The 16,819-nt window shown below is 44.5% G+C and overlaps 1 protein-coding gene across 1 annotated transcript in view; it reads right to left on the bottom strand.

Moving 5' to 3' along the window:
• The window catches only part of PRLR (prolactin receptor), a 40,824-nt gene extending 24,273 nt beyond the window's left edge, over positions 1-16,551 (bottom strand). The window contains exon 1 of the mRNA XM_066602448.1: positions 16,312-16,551. The gene's annotated coding sequence lies outside the window, so the exon portion shown is untranslated. The remainder of the gene's footprint in view (positions 1-16,311) is intronic.
• Between the last annotated feature and the right edge of the window lie 268 nt (positions 16,552-16,819).

Raw genomic sequence — 16,819 nt, 5'->3', positions numbered from 1 at the left:
CTGTCACTAAAAAAGAAAAATGCTATACTTATCTTCACCTGCCTTATCTTCTCCTGTCTCCTGCAGTCCAGGGTCACTTCACCTCCAGTTGCCTGATTCTTCTCCTTCCTGTAAGGTTATGTACATTTGGTTGGCAGTTAGCCAATGTACCTTACGTCACAGCTCATAGGCCACCAGGAGGACTGCCTATCTTCTTCAGAGATTGCTCATGCGAGCTGTCTCTGAAATAGATTACAATTCCTTCCTAGGCAGTGAAGCTACAGCACAGGGATGTGACCTTCACTGACCCAGTCGTCAGGAATTTGTGATAAGCAGTCCTCATAACAAGCTGGGCCCAGCCTGCAGTGAGCTGACCTGGGGCACTAGAGAAGCTCAACCAGGAGAAGATGTGATAAGGAGACAGACAGGGAAGGGATAGGTAAGTTTAGATTTTTTTTTAATGACAAAACCCCTTTAAGGGGTTAAAGAGGTTATCTGGGATTACAATATTGATGGCCTAATCGCAGAATTTCAGGAGTTGAACCTCCACTAATCTGATATTGAAGGTCTATGCTTAGGAAGAATAAGGCTTGGCTGTAATGCCAGAACCAATCCTTGGACTGGAGCGACACCATTTTTGGAAAATGTGATTATTCCCAGCAAGAGTAATGAAGTCATCTTGTAGATATGATGCCTTTTAATGGCTAACAAAAATACATGATGTTATAGTGAGCTTTTGAATCAACGCAGGGTTCGGCTTCAGGCAGATACATAAATCCAAAGACGCATGCATATATATATATATATATACAAACATACTTATGACAAGGCATAGATATGGATGTGAATAATTTGCACTTAAAAGAATACTACAACACAAATACAAACATCTTAAAAATATCACTGATAAAGGTTTTATGGTCCCTGAATTACTGTTGGGCGGTCACCAGGCCAGCAGTGTTATTAGTGCTGTACCTTTCTCATACTTCCTAGTCACACATGAATCCTCGTGAAAACTTTAACCTTCTATTGAAAGCGTCAAAAGTTTGATATATATTTATATTCCCAAATTCTTCTATGGCTTTGTGACTTGAAATTACCTTTCAGTATCATAACTTTCATGTTGGGCCCGTGACTAGAAAAGAGGTAATTCTGTCTTTCTCTGTTTAACTGCGTGACGATGAGACCTCATCCTCACTTTATGTTTGTCCTGTTTCTCCAACGTAAAGGCCCCCAACAGGAAATTTAATGCACCTGATCAGGTACACAACATCAGACGGGGAACATGTGAATGTCCCCGGGATCTTATATTCTTGGTGTGTGTTGGGGATTTGTTTCCTGTCCGCGGTCTGTACATTTGAGCAGGTCTTACAGCTCCCTACATTACAGGCATAAGTTCCTTTTTGTGTGTCAGAGGGCAATGCAATCCTGATTATAAAGTTCCTCAAATTTGGAGGTCTCTTGGAAAAAAAGCTTTGACTTATCTCAGCCCTTTAACAATTGGTCTACTCATCCCAGGACAATCCCCTTGTATAAGTCAGCACCTCATGACAGTTATATGAAGGGGTTATGACTGCTGGAACCCCAAATGTCAGCTGAGTGAATAAGGAGAACTGCCTAAGGCTCCCACTGTTCCTACTAAAGTCAATAGCTATGAGCTTCTCCAGATGGCTATGAGGTTTTCCAGAGAAGGAGCCACCATTAGTAGCGCCCCCCCACCCCCCTCACACATGAACACAACATCCATACACTATGTTCTTATAAAAGTTTATACACACAAACACTTTCAACTACGCAATGGAGGTCCAGTGCCTAGGGTGGCACCTTGCAGTGGCGGTGTAAGGACAGAGAGCACGGAGAAGAGAGATGTAATCATAGAACAATGTGTCACTTGCTGCAATGATACAATATGTCATTTGCTGTAACTATACAATGTGTCACTTAACTAATAGCAGTGGGCAGTTTTATTCGGAAGAAACTGCATGGAAGCAGCAGAACATGTTTGGTGCGTGTTTTCCCATAAATTTCAACCAGCCGTCATTCTTGTGTTGTGTCTACATAACAGAACGCAGTTTGTCCTAATTTGACCTATGGTATTTGTCACTATTGACGCATCCCTCATACATGCAAGATATCTACTGCGTATTGTCAGCTGTAATGACCACAAGCGTCAGCCAGTATGTCTATGTTACTTTAAATGTCTCCCCCATATTTCTAGACACAACATTCATCTACTGCCACCACAATACCTTTACATTGCCAGCCATGATAGCTACCCTGTGTCTGCCACATTGTCCCCATATTGCCAGCCACAATATCCCCCTGTATCCACCACAATGCCCCCTAAATCAGCCACAATATCCCCCTGTATCCACCACAATGCCCCCTAAAGAAGCTACAATATCCCCCTGTATCCACCACAATGCCCCCAAAATCAGCTACAATATCCCCCTGTATCCACTACAATGCCCCCCAAATCAGCTACAATATCCCCCTGTATCCACCACAATGCCCCCCAAATCAGCTACAATATCCCCCTGTATCCACCACAATGCCCCCTAAATCAGCAACAATATCCCCCTGTATCCACCACAATGCCCCCTAAATCAGCTACAATATCCCCCTGTATCCACCACAATGCCCCCTAAATCAGCAACAATATCCCCCTGTATCCACCACAATGCCCCCTAAATCAGCTACAATATCCCCCTCTATCCACCACAATGCCCCCTAAATCAGCTACAATATCCCCCTGTATCCACCACAATGCTGCCTATAACCAACAACAATATCCCCCTGTGTTCACCACAATGCTTCCATATTGTCAGCCCCAATACCCCCCAGTGTTGACCATAATACGCCCTATATTGCTAGCTACAGTACACTCAGTTCACAGCCAATGTCCGCTACCGCTAGTAACACATCCTCCCTCCAGCATCACACTGTCTTTTATTAGAGTGCAGTATTTGGGGACAATAAACATAACAACATACGCAATATTATTAAATGCAACATCAGGAAGCACCATCAAATAGGGTAGCAGGATGGGGAATTTGTGAAGGAAGTTAAAAATATGCTGTGAAAGCACAAAGCCAGAGTTATCTGTATGGCAAACTCTGCAGACAGGTTGTGACTGGAAGAAATTGCCATGGTGGTCTGGGCCAGATGGAGAAGATAGGGAAAAAGAACGGCTCGAGTCAGAGAAGGCATTGTTATTTAGTTACAGTATGGTGGTTCTATTTAGTGATGCTATGGTGATATTATTCAGTCATTGTATCTTGGTGTTATCCAGTCATCGGGTGGTGGTATTATTTAGTAACAGTGTGGTGTTATTATGGAATTGCTATGGTAACAATATGGTTTTCATGCATTACAAAATCGCAAGTGCTGTGATGAGAGTGCAATGCGTTTTTCTCGACAAACATATTGCACTCACAAAAAAATCGCATCCTTGCAAATACGATATTGGTCCCAGTTTCTTGGACTGATATCACACTCACATGCAACTCACCCTGTAAAGGCACCCAAACCTTTCACATGGCACAGCATGAGCCTTATAATGCATCGCAAACTGCGGTAAATCCCGCCTGAATTGAAAATGGACTTAAAGGCTGCAATCCTGCATCAAAATCAGATTTTGGTGTGGAATTCTGCAGTTGCGGATTTGGCTGCATCCGGCGGTGTAATTCTGTCCCGTGTGAAAGGTCCATTGGACACTACATGCAGCCTTAACCCTTTCCAATCCACTGTCTGACCTCTGAAGACATTATGATTTAAGGCTGTACAGCTCCGATTTTGGAAGACGTCCGTCGGGGTTCTCTTACTGTATATTGCCAGCCTCTCTGCTCTCGGAGCCTATCCAACGTGTCACCTCATGCAGTACTGGCTTTAGCCAGCAGATAGCGCTGTTGTATAACTGCAGAAAAAGAGTAAGCCCCCTAGGAATACCAGGATACAAATTGGATTGGAAAGGGTTAACTGGCCAGCACTGGACAATCAAAGCAGCATGTAGTGTCTTCAACTAATCATATATACTAATACACAGTGTGCGTCGGGTAGTCAAAGAAGCTGGTGCGGCCATCTTCGTATGTCCAGGACCAGAGGATAGCTTTAATGGGGGCGCATTTAGGTGCAACATGAGCTATAATTATGGCCCTATTCATTATACTAATGTCTTCTGGCAGAGGAGCTTTTGGGTGAGCCTGCTACCCTACACATGCCATAGCTGCACCCCTGCAGCGACTGAAAGCCCCTATGTGCTTCACTCTGTAGTGTAGTCTGCAATGACAGAGATTGCACAAAAGGAACTGAGAAGCGGATATGAGCCGGATATAATAGCTCTCCATCATTTATATGTTTACAGGCGTCTGACATAAAGCATCATGTTACAGTATTAAGTTATCCGAAAATGGCTTCCTGGAACATGTCCAGCCCCGGCGATGGGAAGCGGTCCAGCCTGCCTCGTACTCCGCCATAAAATCATTGAACTGTGTGATAACGGGTATCTTATCTAAGTATAGTGTGATTACATACTGATTGTAGATCTACTGGATACTATATCCTCCGGCCACTACAAAAGACCCTTCAGAAAATGCTATGAAATGTAACACATATATCCACCCTACACCCATAATGCCGTCTTATTTTTGCAACATTTTTCCTTTTATTGACTTCAAACAGGAGAAAAATAAAGTGCTTTGTACACTAGGTGGTGCTGTTGCAGCAGTCAATGCTAAAAGCAAAGAGCTATTTGCACGCAGCTCGGCTGTATAATTAAAGTTAAGCCGGATTACAGCGGAGTTTCTTTAAGAAGTTATGATGTTTTGTTTATACAAGCACAGGTGAGAACAGTCTGTCACTATGTGACCTCATTATTGTAGGACTGCAATCAGAGTCTCCGATAAGCATCTGCATCCGCCTATCTGCTCTATAAATTCATCAAGTGGCTTCATGAACCATCCAGATAATTAATTGATGAGATTATTACAATATATGACGTGGTTATTGATATAGTTGCCAGCAGAGAGTTGTACTGTGCTCATTAGGATTTGCTAAGCATTAGGTACCGCCATGGGGTCAGTACTAAGCCCATGTTTAGGTTTTGGCATTATATGACTAAGTGGAAGTGGGTAATAATTTGGATCTACACAGTAAAGGGGTATCCATTCTATAGAGACAGACTACCAAGTCCCTGTCGGGATCCGTAGGAGGAAGGGAGCCTAGTTTAGGCTAGTTTATACCTCAGGGTCAAGTCCCTAATCTGTCCTAGATGTGAAACGGGTTTTCAAAAGGGGAGTTCTCTCTGCTCTATGCATACGCCTGCATATAAAGTTGAACAAACCAGACAGACAGGAACTGTTGCTGTGAGGACGTAGGAGTAGAGGCACTACAGGTTTTGACTTTAAGCACTGATGATTTAGTAAAGTAAGCTATAAAGAGACTTCCTGAACCATCTGGATAGCAAAATAGTGAGAATGTTGCTATGCTCCCATGTATCATGCGGTTATTTCATATAGCTGCCTGCAGAGGGTGTAGTATGGAAGGGTAGAGGGATGTACTGTATGTTTATTAGACTCTGCTAAGGATTAGTTGGGTTAGGGGTTGGTACTGAGGCCATGTGCAGGTTTTGGCAATACATTACATATACAGACTGATAACAAACCATAGAAGGAAATAGTAACTTGGGTCTACACAGTTCCAATGGGGTTTATAGTAATGAGCATAGTTTAGATTAGTCTATACCTTAGGAAATGTTGTAATGACATCCCGACAATTCTGTGTATTACAAAGATAGTCCATTAATTTCAATAAGAATGGTGTAATGCCTCATTTCTCCTCTGATGGTGCTGCAGGGGAACTGTGAAAGTGACCATAGAGTTCTCTCAAAGTCACACGCTGCAGAGCAACAGCTACAGTATTCTTCATGTCTCCTGGACCCCTGAAAGTGTTATATTGGAAGAGGGGTTTATTGGGGTACATTAAAATACAGGTGGTCCGAGTAGATTGATTTAACCCCTTATGCCTAAAGGTCATACATGTATGCCTTCTGGGTCTGGGGTTAGTATGGATTGGGACCCATTCCAGCTCCATACACGGTGGCTGCCAGCTGACACCTGCCTGCAACAGCCGTGATCAGTGCTTATACTGACTGCAGCTGTTAACCCTTTAAATGTCGCTGTAAATTCTGACAGTAGGATTTAAATGCATCGATCTCCAAACCACGCCCTCACTATTAGATCATGAGGTGCCAGTCAGCTGCCAGACAGCCCAGGGTTTTCTGAAGGCCCCCATGACTGCCGTGAACGATTGCCTATCAACACTATTGTATGGATTTGGACTGTATGAGTGATCAAACTATTCAAAGTTTCAGTCCACTTAGGGGACTAAAAAATGGAAAAAGATTAAAAAGTAAAAAAAAATAAAGAATACTACAAGTTTAACCATTTAAACCCCCTTTCCCATACTTAAAATTAAAGCATCAAAGCAAAAAAAAGTTTAGTTTTACCTGTGTCCATGAAAGTCTCATATATCAAAATTATACACAATCTTACAACCCCAGAATCGCACTTTTTTGGTCACCCCGTCTCTAAGAAAAGGAATTTAATGAAAAGCAATTCAAAAGTCATATGCACTCCAAAATGGTACCAATAGAAACCACTGATCATCCCACAAACAATGAGCCCTTGCACAGCACCATCACATTTTTGCGGCATTACGTACGCTGTAAAAAAAATACCCCCTAAGATGGTGATTTTTTTTTCCATTTCACTGCATTTAGAAAGTTTTAAAAGTTTTGAATACATTATATGGTACCATCAAAAACTACAACTCGTACTGCAAAGACAAGCCCTCAGATAGTTACGTCGATGGAAAAACAATAGTTACGATTTTTTTTGAAGAGAAACCAAAAGTCGAAAAAGAAAAAAGTTGCGTCTTTAAGGGGTTAAAATTTTTGAAATCCTTTGTGATTAAGTCATTTCCTCTGTGATTAGCTATTGGTATCAATGGGGAACGGTGGGTCACTGCCGCAGGCCTCCACTATAATACCCATAGTGAACAGTCGCACTGCAGCAGCTCTCCGCAGCAGCCACCCACTCTGGCTAATAGAGGGCATTGTCCCCCACCCCTATTACATCCATATGTCCTAATAATACGAAAGGACAAACCCTTTGAAGCCTATATACAGTAACCAGTGACACCTACATCTGCACAGGAACAAAGCGGCAACTTTATTACTTGAAGCAACAGGATAATCACACATTTCATAAGGACTGAGCAGGGGGGGGGGGGGGCGATGTACGAACTTATGTGCACTACACAGTCAGGAGTATGTGAAAACCTTTGCCCCGGGTTATACTGCCCCCCTGCTTTGTTCTCTTGTGAAAGGTCTGCAGGCTACTGGTGTTCTAGTGTGGGGTTACAGCAGGCGGCATATGATTTCCCTGCACATAACGACTACACCCATTATCCATCACATAACGACTACACCCATCATCCATCACTATATAATGGACGTGGGCGACCATAGAGGTGCATTGATTATAACGTGACTGAGCAGGAATGAAGCAGAGCAAACACATTAGATTGCAGCTGCAAATACAACGACCCGTGGCGGCACTTTAAGGTCCTTCATGGCTGTGATCCTGAGTGAAGGTGCGTGGATTAGATAAGGTGCACTGCGGCATCAGAAGGGGGGATTATTTTGTAGCCCCCTCTGTGATCGTCTTGCCCCCATTTGCTGGTAGTTCTTCCTCCGCACTTATCTCCAGCTCCAGATTTCAGCTCCCTCCACTGAGATGAGGACTCATTGCTGCCGGTTGTCCATTTCTTCCTTCTTCACCCTCCTTGTTCACTTTTGGATGTGCTTTGGGTCTTATTCCTGCTTTTTGCTCTAAAATGCGCTGATTTTATTGTTCTTGTAGCACATCTAGGGCCTCCAGTCCCAGAGGCAGCAGAGCAGCCCCCCAACATTATGGATCTTCCACCAGGTCTCACTGTACATAGGGGGCGCTGTTCTTTATAGTCTTCTTTGTCCATGAGTATAACACTGATCTGCATTGCCAGTGAGCTCTAGTTTGCTTTCAGTCGTCCATAAAACATTTCCTACAAGGATTTTGGTTTGTCTGGGTAACTTTTGGAAAAGTTCAGTCGCTCTTTTTATGCCTTTCTTTAACTCCTTCCCTTCTCAGGACATAAACTTACGTCCTGGCTGGGAAGCAGTTCTCACCCCAGGACATAGGCTTACATCCTATGGTTGAGACGGGCTCAGAAGCTAAGCCCGTGCCATCTGCTTTAGGAGGTGGCTGTGACTGACAGCGGGACTCCCACTGCAACCGTGTTGATCAATGTTAATTGCGGCATGTAAAGGGTTCACAGGGGGAACAGAAAAAAACATTTTGTGCACAGTTTTGATAGTTACGTTAAAGAGATAATAAGGAACTTTATATCACATGATATTGGGTGCAGTCTACATGGGGGCTCACAATCTATAGTCGCCTATGTGCATGTTTTTTGGGAGTGTGGGAGGAAATGAGAGTGCCTGGAGGAAAACCATTGAAACATGGGGAGAACATACAATCTCCATGCAGATGTTGTCCTTGGTGGGATTTGAATCCAGAACCACAGCGCTGCGTGCCTCTCAGTGACCCAATTTACTGTAATAGTGCCTCCCAGTGACCCTCTCTCTCGGTAATAGTGCCTCCCAGTGACCCTCTCTCTCGGTAATAGTGCCTCCTAATGACTCCCGTTACAGTAATAGTGCCCCTTAATGACTCCCTTTACAGTAATAGTGCCCCTTAATGACTCCCTTTACAGTAATAGTGCCTTTTAGTGAACCCCGTTACAGTAATAGTGCCTTTTAGTGACCCCTGTTACAGTATTAGTGCCCCTAAATGATCGTCTCACAGTTAGTGCCCCTCAGTGACCTCATAGTAATAGCGCTCCTCAGTGACCCTTTGACAGTAATAATGCCTCTTAGTGACCCCCACAGTAGGAGTGCTCCTGAATGCTCCCTTCATAATAATACCCAACTCTGTAAGAATAACAATATCGCTGCATGCCCCCGCATGTGCCCCTCAGTAATAATGCCCCATGTGCCACCTTTCATGTAGTAGAATTTAAAAAAAAAACCTATATTCACCTCTCACTCCCTGCATTGGTCTGCACAGCTACTGCCCCCCGCTCACTTCCAGGTAGCGAATACAGGTGATACGGAAAGTAAGTGAGGGACAGTAGTAGTGGTGTGGACTGGGGGTAGAAGATTTCTTCTTTTTACTGGTGCGGATGTGTCTCCCCCTGCCTTCTGGGACAGACACTTAGATCCAGGACTGTCCCGCTGAATCCAGGACAGTTGGGACATATTCTCTGTATGTTCCCCATTCCTACGGCACGTATAAATTCTTCTCTAATCTGTGATCTAATCTGCCTGGTACTTTATCAGATACCTCTGCTGCGCACCTTTATATTGCCATTGAATAAATTATGTACTGCTTGGCAGAGAATGACTCCCAGTTCTTTGTAGGTGTAAGGAATATGCAGATTGGGAATAGCACGGCAGGCGGAGGCAAAAGGGGTGCAGCAAAATCCAAAACAAGAACTGCATAAAATAGTCACCGTCTTCTCTCCACGGGATGGTGAAAGCCTCAACGCTACATAGCACACATCACAGTCCCGTACAATAACACGTGGGCCGGCGCCCACCGCGCGGACAGTCTCTTGGGTTTGCCCCCTGAAAGCATACAGTCTCTGCCCTATTCCCAAGGGGGACCCCCGTGATACAGGGGCAATGCCCTCCTGATTGGCCTGGCCAGGATCTCCTCTACTCATGGCGATGTCCACTTACGTCCACTCTCTAGCGCTCCGTATTTCCCAGGCACTCCACTCTTCCGGCAGGACTCAGGCTCACTCTGGGAGCAGCATGGCACTCAACAGGGTCCACAGTGCCGGCTTCATCCCGGACGAAAGTTGTTCCAGCGATGATCGCTCCTGTGCTTTCACATAGAGTTGATGATTGCTCAGTGAATGGAGGCGGAGCGGGCCGTAGATCGCTTCCAGCCGCCCCCCTCCGTTCACAGTAAACAGGCAGTCATTCATACATTGACTGCCTGTTTACATGGGCAGAACGTTCTTTGATATTTATGTTTGCGCGATCCAAACGATTGAATTATCATCCGTTGTCAGTCGCTGCCGACATTTACACTAAATGGTTAGCGTTTAGATTCCCGCGATCCAGCAGGAATAAAAGGACCCGTTGTCGCCCCCGCTACAGCAATGACCTCGGCAGCAACTCTGTCACAGTAGCACCCGCTCAACTACTCCACATATCGCACTACACATCAGCTGGAGTCCCATATGACATTTCAGGGGTCTGGTCATCACCGCCCTGTCACCCCTTTGGCAAGCCACATCACCGATCATCTTACAGACTTCATCTTCTCCCACCAATGCGGTCCCTGCTCAGGCCCAAGGACATCCACTGTCATCCTGCGCTGGACCCACTTACGGTGCAGCAGCTACTGATCATTACTGGCCTTGCTCCCCCCCAGTATGGGTATACAGCCACCTATGGCACATGCCACACTCGACTTCTGTGGCCTTTCCCCCTTATACTGCCCTGAAACTGCACCACTAGTTCCCTCTAAATGGCGTCCATCCGCACTATTACTACCGTAGTGCCCCCTCCTACCTGCTTTGTTCTGTGTTGAAATGGCTGCAGGCTACTGGTGTTCTAGTGCTGGTTCACAGCAGGAGGAATATGATTTGCCTGCACATAACAACTACACCCATCATCCATGACTATATAATGTACGTGGGCGATTCATTATAATGTGGCAGCAATGAAGTAGAGCTAACACACTAGATTGCAGCTGCAAGCGCAAGAACCCGTGTAACTGCAGACTTCAGGCATTTGTAAATTTCAGATGCAGCAGAGTGGAGTTTGTCAGAAGTGAAGTGCTGTCATGGGCAGCTTAGAGGAATTGGCCAGATGTAGGCTGTAGGAGAACTCTCAGATGCAGCAAAGCAAACTTTGTCAAATGTAAGTTCTAGTGAAGCTATCAGATGCAGCAGAGCCGAGTTTGTTAGCTATAGGTACTAGGAGACGTTTCTGATGCAGTAGGGTTGAATTTGTCAGAAGTCGGTTGTAGGAGAGCTGAGTTTGTCAAATGTACGCTATAGGAGAACTCGCAGATGTAGCAAAGCTGAATTTGTCACTAGTTGGTGGTAGGAGAGCTGACAAATGCAGGAGAGCTGAGTATGTCATATGAAGCTTGTAGAGTAGTTCTCACATGCAGAACAGCTTGTTAGATGTAGGCTCTAAGAGAATGTAGATGCAGATGTAGAGCTGAATTTGTCAGTGGTTGATTGAAGGAGAGTTGACAGATGCGGGAGAACTCTCAGATGTAGTAAAGTTGAATTTGTCAGAAGTTGGTTGTAAGAGATGACAGTTGCAGGGGAGCTGAGTTTGTCACATGAAAGTGTAGCGTAGCTCTCATATGCAGCAGAGCTTATTAGATGTAGGTTCTAAGAGAATGTAGATGCAGTAGAGCTGAATTTGTCAGCAGCTGGTTGTACGAGAGCTGACAGATGCAGCAGAGCAAAGTTTGTAAACTGTAAGTTCTAGGAAAGTATCAGATACCCCAGAACCGCGTTTGTTAGATGAAGGTTATAGGAGAACTCTCAGATACAGCAGAGCTGAATATGTCAGTAGTCAGATGTAGGAGAGCTGTCTGATGCAGCAAAGTGGAGTTTGTCAAATGATCATTGTATAGAAGGTATCAGATGCAGCAGTGCTGAGTTGGTCGGATGTAAGTTTTTGAAGAGCTCTTAGATGCAGCAGAGCTGAATTCTTCCATAATCAGTTGTAAGAGAGCTGTCAAATACAGCTTTTGAGTAGGAGAGCTGTCAGATGAAGATGACCCAAATTTACCAGATGCAGGTTGAGTGGAGCCGAGTTTGTCATTTGGCAAAATACACATACTGGGGTATGTTATCTATGGTTGCAGCTGCATTAGCTTTACTCTGTCACCCCAGAAGCAAAATATGGAAGTTTGATGAATGTGTCATATGTAGGTTCTAGCAGAGCTGTCAGGTGTAGAAAGCTGAATTTGTAAAATGTTGGGTGCAAAATAGCCATCAGATGCAGCAGAGTTAGACGTTGTTCTAAAGTAGCATTCTGATGCAGCAGAGCTGCATTTGTCAGGTGTGAGTTCTAGTTTAACTATGAGATGAAGCAGAGCTGAATTTGCAAAATGTTGTTTGTAGCTTGTATCCAATGCAGCAGAACTAAATTCGTTAGATGTACTTCTAGATGAGGAAGCAGAGCTTAATTTTTCAGATATATGTAATAGGAGTGCTGTAAAATGTGGCAGAGCGGAGTTTGCCAGATGTAAGTTTTACCCCTGCTGCATCTCATAGCTTGCCTACAACTTACATCTGGCAAACTCCGCTCTGCCACATTTTACAGCACTCCGATTACATGAGTTAAACTAGAACTTACACCTGACGAATTCAGCTCTGCTTCATCTCATAGTTAAACTAGAACTTACACTTGACAAATGCAGCTCTGCTGGATATGGTTTGTCATTCGGTCTCATTATATGGTTTTACATAGGACTGTATAATTACTTATTCCAGAAATAGAAGAGAAACTGTGAGATGACAAATTCAGCTCAACTACATCTGAAATGTATTTGCATCTGATGTTACACTAAGTATCAATATGCTTTAAATTAGCCCCACCAAATGCTTGTGCCCCCCCTAAGGGCAATCACAGGCATAATATCAGTATCGCCTACTTTTCCGAAGATTGGCTAACAGATGGTTGTTAATGTCTTCCCGGAGGTGAGCTAGTGCCGGTTCTCACCTGCATTCCTCTACACCTACACACTGCAGGGATCAGACAGTGCGTACCCATGGCATGAACATTCAAAAGCATTTCACTATTGCCCAAACTCTGCATTACATATGTAGCAGAGCTGAATTTGTCATTTGGCCATATATAGAAAAGTTCTTCTGTGAGCTGAATAGTTTTCATGCCGGCCCTTAAAGGGACAGACACTGAAAAAGTTCTGCAAAGATGCCACAATCAATGCTTGGTACCTAATTTTAGGGACCTCCGACAACAATATAGGGGGATCCGCATGCCGACTGCTCAACATGCCAAGTCTTTAAGAATGACATACAAACTATGCAGCTCCTCTTTGCTTGTATCCCCCCTTAAAGGGGTTGTACTACAATTGCAAGTTATCCCCTATCCACAGGATATCCAAAGGATAGGGGATAACTTGCTGATCAGTGGGGGTCTCCAATTGATCCTGAGAACGGAGGTCCCGTGTCCCTCCTCCTACTTACTGTGGACTTACTGCACCCCCCCATAGAGGACTGAATAGAGCGTTTGTCGCACAAGCGCACTGTAGCTCCATACACCTTCCATGGTACTGTGGTGATACCAGAGTGGCACCGGTTTCCCGCTTGGGTATTTTCATCTCGCCCATTGACATGAATAGAGCGTTGACCATTCATGCTCGTCCACCACTCCCTTCATCGCGATGTCACTGTTAGGGAGAAGTCACCGGGCAGTGACAGGCAGAGGGGAACATGGGAGCCCCATTCTTCAGATTGGCGGATAAGGGATAACTTGTAGTTGTGGTACAACTCCTTTAAATTGTCCAAACAAAATTAAAGGGGTTTTCCGCTTTGTACAATCCCTTGACGACAAGGAAAGAACACAGTATCCCCCTTGCTGGAATCCCTAGTGATCAGCTCTGATTTGTGGGGAAACCTAGCAGTAGGTGTTCAGTTTGCCTACAGCGCCCCTGCAGGCAAAATGAAGTATTACACAATCTCCATTCATAGTAAAGTAATGCAGAACAGGATGGGTCCTCCAGGCAGGAAGAGAACAAGTGAGCAATGCTCTGTAACCAGTCTGGACAAGAGATGAGGGTCTGACTCCTGGACACCCCCCCCCCCCCTTCCTCCGATATTAACTTCGAATTTACTACTAGGGTGTATGGAAGTGGGTTTTCTGAACTGGACATCCTCTTTAATGATCATCATTATGTCCGTTCTATGTATGACCACAGTGGCATGATTATTAATGAGTTGTGTAGAATGACAAACTCAACTCTGCTACAACTTTATATTTCCAGCCAACTTCTCCCTCCAGCCATTATAGCATGAGCATAATCCCACTACTCTGCCTTTTTCCTTGCAGACCACTGGCAGAAACACAAAGGTGCCAGTGCCGCCGCCGCTCACCAGTCGGGTTCATGTTACTTACTGGCAATTTTTCGTCTCGATAGCTAACCGGCGTGAATGGCATGAAAGTGAAAACCTCTCAGTGACAGAGTGGGCAGAACGCCCCTCACTCCCTCCATCCAATAGGACAGTCACCTGACCCAGGAACAGCTGGGTGCAAGACCCACACTGTCACCAGTACCACAGTTACACCTCAACTGGCCGCTGGGTGGCGCCAAAGACATTATGTTTTGAATGCCAGTCAGAGGCTCTTTTAACCCTTTCCTCTCCACTTTTTTTAGGTGCTGCGCAACATATGGTAAGCAAAGTAACATATGAAGTGCATATTGTGATAAGCGAAACATTGCTAAATGGCTGCTTCATCAATTGCGCTTTTGTAAGTGAAAGAAAATTTTATATATATATATATATATATATACTCAGGAGCCTGAGAAGGTCAGATGATCTTCTGATGGCCGTAGCCGCATGCCACCATTATTTCTTGCACATGACCGCGCACGTCACATCTGTGCCATCTCCTAATTATCATATCTGGGATCGCTGGGCAGAGCACCGTCATCTGATTAGTGGGTGTCTCCCCCCCAACCCTAAAATAGAGAGTCCTCTGCGTAATTAACAGATGCTTGGAGGCCAGCGAGTGGCAGATCCTGTTGGTTTACATTGCAGCGATGCCGCAACGTCAATTTACATTCCAGCTCCCAGTACAATTGTCGAAACTCTCATTTAAGTTTTAAGGAGCAGCGAACCCAATATGATCTGGGGGTACAGGGCTCTAATTCCAATCTGTGCAGCACGACGAAACCAGCAATGTCAATATGGGGGTACGGTCCCCTAATGCCGGCTTCACACGGGTGTATTTGTGTGTGCAATACGAAGAGAATGGAACCCAGTTATTTCAGTGGGTTTGTTCACATCTCCGTATTCTGCGCATTTCAATTATACAAAAAAAAAAACAAAACAGCATGCTCTATTTTTCTGCGTATTTGTGCACCAAATGTCCCCATAGAAGTCAATCGGGGTGCGCAAATACGTGTGCAATATGCAAGGCGATGCGTGAAGCGATGCATAATTGCGCAGGGAAAAGAACACATCTGGAACTCCTTAGACGAATTGGCCATTTCAATTGGTGCGTCTTTGTTCGCCTTGCGCAAATGAGCATGATTTACGTATGCAAAAAACTCAGTAAAATACGTCGATGCACGCACAAAAAGCATTGCTTATTGCACAAATACACATACACCAGTATGAAGCCGGTGTAATCTTAATTCGTGGGTGCAGGCAACTAAAGCCAATGTAGACATTTCCTAATCCTCACCCATGAATCCTAATCTGTGGGTGCTGTTCAGCAATGCCATCTCCAGGGTGCAGAAGACACCCTATATATATATAGACAGTCTCTAGGGTGCAGAAAACACTCTATATAGACAGTCTCTACCCCAACCCATTCAATCTCAATCTGGGGACCGCAGTCCACTAATCCCCATGTAACACTATCTAACTGCATGTCTATTGGTAAATTGATACATTAAATAATATCAACTTGTATCAAAGTGAAGCTGTTGCTAGGTTACATGTGATCCATAATAAACCCACTGTCTGGGCTAGTATTATGGGTAAAATACAAATATTTATGTAAACTACAAATATATATCTATATACGTGTGTGTTTGTATACAGCATATACGAGAGGTGCGATAATCACTGGGCAGGATGGGGGTGTAATAACTTTTCTGATCACCGCTGTCATTGTAAATATTCTGTTACAATGTATCAGTGTATATATGGGCACCAAGCATCAGGACCAGATAAAGTACAGATAGAATTCACTGTAAGTAATGAGAGGTCACCAATGAGGACCATATATATATACAGCATATCCATACACATACACTGGCATTGAAGGGGGTGTGCAATGACAGCCCACATGTATAGCAGAACCGAGTTTCCCATATGTCACAACTCATCTGATCAAGAGTAGAGTAGCTGAAAAGAGTTAAATGACAAACTGAGCTCTGCTACATCTGTACATATGAGACTTCACTGGCTATTATGCATGTATATGACATATCCTATTACCTGTCCATAGCAGCAGATGGCAACACTCCCCTTAGGTTCCCGCATTACCCCAGGCAGCGTCCTGTTCTGTATTCCCCATATTCCTGGTTTGCACCATGCAGGGTTGGTCCTGTACAATCCACAAATCAGTAGTGTCCCCAGGTGGTGGGCAGCGTGCCCTCCTGTGCCCAGCAGTATTCCAGCAGGTTTCCCAGCTCTTCTTACGTTTAAAACCCTTCACTTCTATCCTGACTGTGTTCCTGCCCCTGATGGGAGCGTCACTGCTGCCAGCAGAACCCGCCTCAGCCTCCTGCTCCTCCTTGGGAGTGGAAATACACTGACACATTCTGATTTACACAAATAAAGGCTGAGCCTGATGCCAACTGCACTGGGGCATCTACTCCTATTCCAAACTTTTACACCCGTAGATTGCTATTGATTTAGTTATACAGATGTAGCAGAGTTGATCTTGTCATTGAACTCTTTGCTTGGGCATTCTGTGAATCAAAGATAATGTAATAGGTTTACC

The sequence above is a fragment of the Eleutherodactylus coqui genome, chromosome 5, assembly GCF_035609145.1.
Source record: "Eleutherodactylus coqui strain aEleCoq1 chromosome 5, aEleCoq1.hap1, whole genome shotgun sequence".
In the NCBI taxonomy this organism is placed as follows: domain Eukaryota; kingdom Metazoa; phylum Chordata; class Amphibia; order Anura; family Eleutherodactylidae; genus Eleutherodactylus; species Eleutherodactylus coqui.
Note: the sequence above shows the minus strand (reverse complement) of the source record. Positions and strands in the feature narration are given on the sequence as shown.